The sequence below is a fragment of the Pseudonaja textilis genome, chromosome 9 (assembly GCF_049901715.1).
Source record: "Pseudonaja textilis isolate UNSWEBS1 chromosome 9, rPseTex1.2, whole genome shotgun sequence".
Classification (NCBI taxonomy): domain Eukaryota; kingdom Metazoa; phylum Chordata; class Lepidosauria; order Squamata; family Elapidae; genus Pseudonaja; species Pseudonaja textilis.
The window spans coordinates 18,889,133-18,897,361 of record NC_141998.1 but is presented as its reverse complement, the minus strand read 5'-3'; positions in this window follow the sequence as shown (position 1 = coordinate 18,897,361).

Below are 8,229 nucleotides of genomic sequence, written 5' to 3'. Positions count from 1 at the left end.
AAGGAAGGAAGGAAGGAAGGAAGGAAGGAAGGAAGGAAAGAAAGAAAGAAAGAAAGAAAGAAAGAAAGAAAGAAAGAAAGAAAGAAAGAAAGAAAGAAGTATTATCCTGTAGTAAGATAGGCAGGCAATAAATTTGATAAGGAAGTAAGATGGGCAGAAAGATTTGATAAGGAAGGAAGAAAGAAGGAAGGAAGAAGGAAGAAGGAAGAAAAGAAAGAAAGAAAGAAAGAAAGAAAGAAAGAAAGAAAGAAAGAAAGAAAGAAAGAAAGAAGTGTTATCCTGTAGCAATTAATTTGATAAGGAAGAAAGGAAGGAAGACAGGAAGGAAGGAAGACCTTTTCAAGACCAAATCACCCTTAATTTTGATTTGCTTATTCCAGATTAAAATCTTAAGGCAAAAGGGGGATTTACGCATGTGTACCATGTTACAGAATCAATACCTCATACTTTAACATTTGGGGGCAAGAGGGCAGATAGCAAAAATGTCTGACATTTTATATGAAGGCAACTGCTCAGAGTGATGTGCTTTATCTCCAATAACAAATCCCTTTTATGTACCCTAATTCCTAAATCTCTATGAAAGTATTTGCCTTCGTGTTTGTTTTTCTAGCTATAACTCCTCACCTCCACAGTGTGAGAAAGAGTCTAATTTGCACTTGCCAAAAGGAAATTGCTTTTCCTGGCACAGAGTCAAAAATATGATGGGTGCCTCTGCAGTACTCAGCAGAGAAGATGTGGCGCTCCAGAAGTGTCTCTCAAAATCTTTCTCAGGTCTGCTTGGGCCTCCTTTCTGCTCAAGCAATAATTCTGGTTGATCTTTCACTAGCTGGTGTCTTCAGAAAGATTCGGGGGGAGATGGAGAGCAAAACTGAACTGCTTGGTGAAACCTGGTCATGTAATGCTAATTATTTAGGACAGGCCTCTCCAACCTTGGCAATTTTAAGCCTGGCGGACTTCAACTCCCAGAATTCCCCAGCCAGCAAGCTTTCCAAGGTTGGAGACCCCCGATCTAGGAAATCAATTGTGGAGCAACACTCTTCAAGAAGAACTTTGTAGAGCAGTGGTCGCCAACCAGTGAGCCAGAGACCACTGGTGGTCTGTGAGAAAATATTGGTGGTCTGCAGAGAAATGTCCCCACCCGAGCAATTAATCCACGCTGCGCAGGAACACAAGGCTGCGCCGCCCACATGGCTCACCCACCCTCTTCCCCCCACCCTACAGCCAAGTGCAAACCTTACCTTGAATAGAGAGGCACGCGAGCTGAAACTGGAAGGTAAGACCAATGGCAGGGGAGGGAAATCCGCCCTGGGGTGGCTTGCTGACGTTGGTGGGGAAGTCGGTCCCATATTCCAGAGCTGCAGGAGTCACAAGACTGGCCCTTTGGTCATCCTGGAGCAGCTCCTCCAGTCCATGGCAGGCCGGTGCACCTGGGTGGAGGAGCAGCTGCTCCAGGATGACCAAAGGGCCAGTCCTGTGACTACTGCAGTTCTGGAATATGGGACCGACTTCCCCACCAATGTCAGCAAGCCACCATCAGTCAAAATTCATATTAGTGGTCTGCAGGAATTAAAATTATGAGTTTGGTGGTCCCTGAGGTCCAAAAGGTTGGCAACCCCTGTTGTAGAGCACCTAGCTTTAATTGTCCTCCATGGCTCAACTCAGAACCAGTCGAAGAGGTATCTTCCTTGACCCAGTGGCATTCAGTTTTTAAATTTGTAGGCCATATGGGTGTCACACATATTTTCCAAATCCACATGTGCATCTTCGGAACGCATCCCAAGTTCACACCATTCATTGTTTTTCTTCCTTAAAAAAAAGAAAAGATGCATCAAGACTTCTAATAATCCTCCTCTCTTACACTTCCTGTCCTCTTTTATTTTGAGCAAATGTTCTAATTTCTCACAGAAATAATTTAGAAAGGCCGACATTCTCGATTTAGCCCTGTTCCAATGAGGGCAGTAAATCACTATTACTGTATATCCCTTGTGGCCCCTGGAAATATCATTCCTAAAACATTAATACGGAGTGCTTAACTGGAGGTAAGTTGTTCAACTTCTGCTTTAAGTAGCATTATACTGACATCCATTTCCTTTTAGTTTTCTATAGGCTAATGCAGGAAATTTTTGGAGAAGATCTGCAAAGATGTTCCATTCACAAACACCAAGCAACTACAAGAGGCCTTTGCAAGGAAACCTCTCCCAGCTGTCTCTAAAATGACATTACAATAAAAAGATAGGGAAGCCATGCAGAGCAACCATCTTCGTGAGCTCATTGGTTTGGTAATTTGAACACACACACACACACACACACACACACACACACACACACATGTTTAAGTGGATAATAGCCATGATTTAACACTGACAAGACATCACTTGTCTGCTTAATTTATTAAATTTATATCTCACATTTCCTTCAGAAGTTCAATGAAGCAAAGATAGCACTTCACCAGTTTTTCTTTGTAATAAAGATAGATAGATAGATAGATAGATAGATAGATAGATAGATAGATAGATAGATAGATGGTAGACAGATGATAGGTAGATAGATGATAGATACATACATATCTACATACATATGGTAGATACAGTAGATACACGATGGATAGATAGATGATGATAGATAGATAGATAGATAGATAGATAGATAGATAGATAGATAGATAGATAGATAGATGATAGACAGGTGATAGATAGATAGATAAATGATAGATACATACATACATATCTACATACATATGGTAGAAACAGTAGATACACAGTGGATAGATAGATGATAGATAGATAAATAGATAGATAGATAGATGATAGATAGATAGATAGATAGATAGATAGATAGATAGATAGATAGATAGATAGATAGATAGATAGATAGATAGAGATAGATAGATAGATAGATAGATAGATAGATAGATAGATAGATAGATAGATAGATAGATAGATAGATAGATAGATAGATAGATATGGGAGATGGAGAGAGAAAATGATTGGATCAAGTCACCCCATGAACATCTGTGGTTGAAAAGAGATTTCAATCTGTGTTTCACTAGAGCCAGTTGAACAGCATTAAGCATTATTCTTCATTAGCTTTAAGGACAGTATGAAGCTATGGCAGCTGGAAGGGAGCCAGAGCCCACAAATTGGAGTGAAGCAATAATTTATTTCCTTTTCGGGTTTAGTAAAGTTTGGAGTTCATTATCGAATCAGCTCATAGACATTGCTGGCAGGTTGCCCATCTTGACCACCATACAATTTCTTCATTTTCTCAATGGTCTCTTGCTTTGCAAGTTTTATTTCTCATCACATCAGAAAGTGGAAACGAGAGATGCATGGCCACATGGAAGCCAATTTGTGCAATCTAATTACTCTAATTAATTCTTTGTGATTGTACAACTTCCTATGAGTTACAAATAATCTCTTTATCATTTTGGAAGTAGGCATATATTAAGCTCATTTTCCAGGTAAGTGTAAATAGATACAGTAGATAGATATATGATCCAGCACTATTTGTAAATTGCTGATTTGACATGGGAAAATTATGAATCTCAGCATACAAAATTAGCAATAGAGATGAGGAGGTTGGATACAACATGTGAATAAATACTTGTCAGGACAGCAAAAGAACAGTTGGTATTCTATATTTAGTTCAAGGTTTTAAACATCTGGACTGGTTTTCCCATTATTTTAGTCCTGATCTGTACAACATGTGATGCTCCCAAGTCAACAGTTTGTCAGGGATCCAAGTAACATACCCATAGCAAACAAAACTCTGAGGCAGGTAGTTTCCTCAAAGAATAAGTTTATTGGATATGTCATATTGGCATAGGCTGGTGAAAACCGACTATGATTATTTCCGTGGTTTTCACCTAATTAAAAATAAAAGTTCTTCATGTTCTCAAAACAATCAATCATATGGTCCAATCAGGATACTGTCCAGTTGCTAGGTGACCCCGGTCCCCTCCTTATGAGCACCTGCACGAATGCCCTTGGTTCCCAAGAGAAAGTATTTTGTTTTGACTACAACACCCCAACTATCTCCATTCCACCCTTCCTGTCCCTCTTCTCCAGTGTGCAGCACTGAAATCTCAAAATGGCCGCAGTCAGGCCAGCTTCAGGGTTGACACAGTTCTCACCTGTATCCAAATGTGTTCTCATGTCCTTTCAGGCAGTTAAGCCCACAAAGAAACTGAACAATGGTGGACATTTAAGGATAGATTTCTAGATAGTTAGGAAGTAGTAGTGACCTTGCCTAAATACACCTCAATGGAGAAGGCCTAGCAGAGCCAAACAAACTTGCTGAGATATAAAGAATCATGTCGCCCTGCTTTTGGGGGGAAAAAGAAAGAAAAAAAATGGGAAGGTGACGTGATAGTAATGTTCCAATATATGAGGGGCTGCCTCAAAGAAGAGGGGGGTCAACCTATTTTTCAAAGCATCAGAAGGCAGGACAAGAAACAATGGATGGAAACTAAACAAGGAGAGAAGCAACCTAGAATGAAGGATAAATTTCCTAACAGTGAGAACAATTAACTAGTGGAATGGCTTACCTTCAAAAGTTGTGAGGGCTCCATCACTGGAGGCTTTTAATTCACTTGTCTGGAATGGTATAGAGTTTCCTGCTTGAGCAGCAGGTTGGGCTAGAAGACCTCTAAGATCCCTTCCAATTCTGTTATTCTGAAAGCCGATTCTACTTTGACCATTGCAGTTTTCATTTTGATGGATAATTAATGTATTTTCAAAGGGAATAAAACAACAGAGCATGGATGAAAAGATGGAAAATAATTAGCTTCCTGAGGTTGCCTGTTTCATCACCTACCTTAATTTCCTCACTGTTTTGAGAGTTAAGATTCAAAACCCAGATATTTCCATGCTTAATAACAGGCCAGACTTCCCAGTAGGAGGAAAGGAAAGAGTGTGGGTGCTTCCATGTATGTATTGTATGTCGTTGAATGTGAGTACATTCATGAGCAAACGTATGTGAATCTGAATGGAGAAAGCATTGTTTTAACAAACAGTATCCAAATGACAGAAAGGCTGCTGTTTTAAGCCAAGGCCTCCTCTACTTTCTAATGATCATATAAGCTTTGAAAATCAGTCCGTGTGAATCTCTGCTAGTCACAGACACGCACCGAGGACTAGTTTTTCATGAGGCATCTATCTATTGATGATATTCAGACGAACTGAAATGGCTTTGACAGTCTGCTACCACTATTGCCAGTTACAAGGAGCCCAGAGAAACCTACCAACCATCAGACATCAAACTCCATAATCCATTTCTAGAAATGCAATCTACTTTGCAAATCCGTTTGTACCAGGAGCAGGCCACATCAGTTTTGCTATAATTCTGCAAGAGCACTAGAGTATTATGGATGTATCTCCTGTTAGAAGCTACATCTAGAAGCAAGGGAGTTGAAGAAGCTGGCTCTAACCACCAATTTTCTGCCTTAGTTTCATGCATGGCATTTGGGGGGCTTCCATAGGGATCACTTTGATGAGCACCAAAGAGCTCATTCCTAATTGTTTGGGATAAGAAATATTCCTAATTGATGAAAGTATCAGAAAAGTGATGGGAAAACTCCAAAGAGATACAGGTGTTAGCATCCAGATCTGTAATACATTTTCTCAAATGTTTTTCCCCCAATTTTTTTTATTTCATTTTAAAAGAATTTCTCAGATAACTGCACAAGAGAAGTCTTGAAAGGACACCTCATTTCTCTCCTCCTGCATGGGACATGGCCAAAATCTGAAATGTACCACCAACAAGATGTTGGTGGCAATCACCAATGAAGACAAGGCTACTGATGACTTCTAGTTTTGTGAAGTCCATGAACTACTGGCATGGTCTAAGCTTCATTCCTTTGGCGAAAGAGGACAATTGCTTTCATGAATTGTACATAACATCTGGTTGTTGCTTCTAAGCTCTCAAAGTAGAAGAACAGAAAGGAAAGGAAGGACTGAAAAGGATGAAAGCAAGAACTTGAAGTTACATGGATACCTCACAGGATCCTGGGAAAAGGATGAGGTTTTTTGGATGAGTTTTCAGGGGCTGCAAATAACCTTTGCGGTCTTGTGTCATCTAAAACATTTGTTGGGGATCAAATCTGAAGTCCTGCTCAGCCCTAGTTGGAAGCATAAGAATAAGTACTACATAGCCACCTTCATCTCATACTCTTCCTACTACTTCAGACTTCTCAAATATTTTAGACAACTCAACACAGGGAATCCTCAACTTGGGGCTACAATTGAGCTCAAAATGTCTGTTGTGAAGCGAGACATTTGTTAAGTGAGTTTTGTCCCATTTTGCAACCTTTCTTGCCACCGTTGTAGGTGAATCACTGCAGTTATATTGAATTATTTATTGTAATTCTACATATATATACAAAGTATACTTACAACGAAATTCACATAACACCCAGAGACCAGACCAGACACACACACACACATGACAATCCCCAAACACCTCCCCACCCACCAAAATTCCCCGCCTCCTAAAAACACACAAGCATCCACACAACCACCAAGTAATACTGTCCAACAGCTTACCGATGGTGGTCCTTAAGTTCCTTGATAAGTGCCATGATAGCTCTGGGATAAAAACTATTCAGAAAACGTGTGGTCTGAGTTTTAATTGTTCTGTATCTTCTGCCAGAAGGTAACAGTTCATAAAGATTGTAAGCAGGATGGGTAGAGTCTCTAAGAATGTTATGCGACTTTGTCAAACAGCGAAATGCGAAGATGTCATCCAGGGCTGGTAGCTAGAGCCTGATGATATTCTGGGCAGTTTGAATAATTCTCTGTAGAGCTTTTTTGTCCACTACAGAGCTCTGGCTGATAACTTGGTCACCTGGTTGTTAAGTGAATCTGGATTCCCCACTGACTTTGCTTGTCAAAAAGTTGCAAAAAGTGACCACATGACCTTGGGACACAGCAACAGTCATAAGTAGGAACCAATAGCCAAATTATCTGAATGTTGATCACAATTTTTGGGGATGCTACCAAGGTTGTTACTGTGAAAAATGGTCATGTCACTTTTTTCAGTGATTTATGACCATTGAATGGTCACTAAGCAAACTGTTTTAAGTCAAAGGGCTACCTGCAGATCCTTGCTGAATTTCCCTCTGGTTAAATCGCTTCTGGATGCGCTGCCTGTTAAAAGTTTCACACTGCCTTCACTCCAGATTCCTGCCTTTCTCGGCAATTACTTTAGTCTTCCCCCACGAGGTGGTCTCTCAACAAATAACTTACTTTCCGCTCAGCTCCGACAAATAGTGAAGTATTACCATCTGACCATTTCATTTCTTAAAATTTCAATTTGAAACCTCCATGACTTTCCCTGTCTCACTCGCTCCATGATCTTTCAAAGAAGGAATGTTCATTTTCAGAGAGGGAGGGAGGGAGGGAGGGAGAGAGAAAAGGAATTAAATTAACCCCGTGTGAATAATTAGGAAACCAAAAACACATGGAGATGCAAAGACTCTGATTGGAGCTCTGGTGCCAATGGTTAAGCCTGGAAGCTTCTGCTGCATAATTCTAGGCTAACCCCTCAGAATTGCTTTCAACAACTGTCTAAGCTCCCGCTTTTTAAGGAACATCCTTGGGTTCTTCTAAGTTCAGTCTCAGTCCTTGATTGTCTCCTTGGTAATGTAGAACGGGCAAAAAAAAAAAGAAAAGATGATATTTTCCAAGCTGCAAAAGATGCAGTGTTAATGAAATGATTTTCATGCCTTTGCACATCTGCGTGGCAAAGAAGCAGACTCATCAGTTCCTCAGTTCATGCATATTGCAGAAAGTCGGCACTGAATGGCCACAGCTGGAAACATTATCTGTGTTGTAGTGACTTTAGATTTCTCTTGAATTTACAGCCCAGTGTTTTCCCAGATGTAAAACTCTATAGAAATGCACTTCTCTTGAATTTGAAAACGATCCGTTATTCTAAAGCATTGAAAACAGTGGGTGGAATTCAAAAAAAAAAAAAAATTACTACTGGTTCTGTGGGCGTGGCTTGGTGGGCGTGGTGTGGCTTGGTGGGTGTAGCAGGGGAAGGATACTGCAAAACCTCCATTCCCATCCAACTCCAGGGGAAGGATAATGTAAAATCTCCGTTCCCTCCCTACTCCTGGTGGAAGGTTACTGCAAAATCCCCATTCCCTTCCCACCCCACTAACCTGCTTTCCAGCTCCATTCTTCTGTGCAGGGCAACCAAAGAAGACCCAGCCAATCAACTGGGACT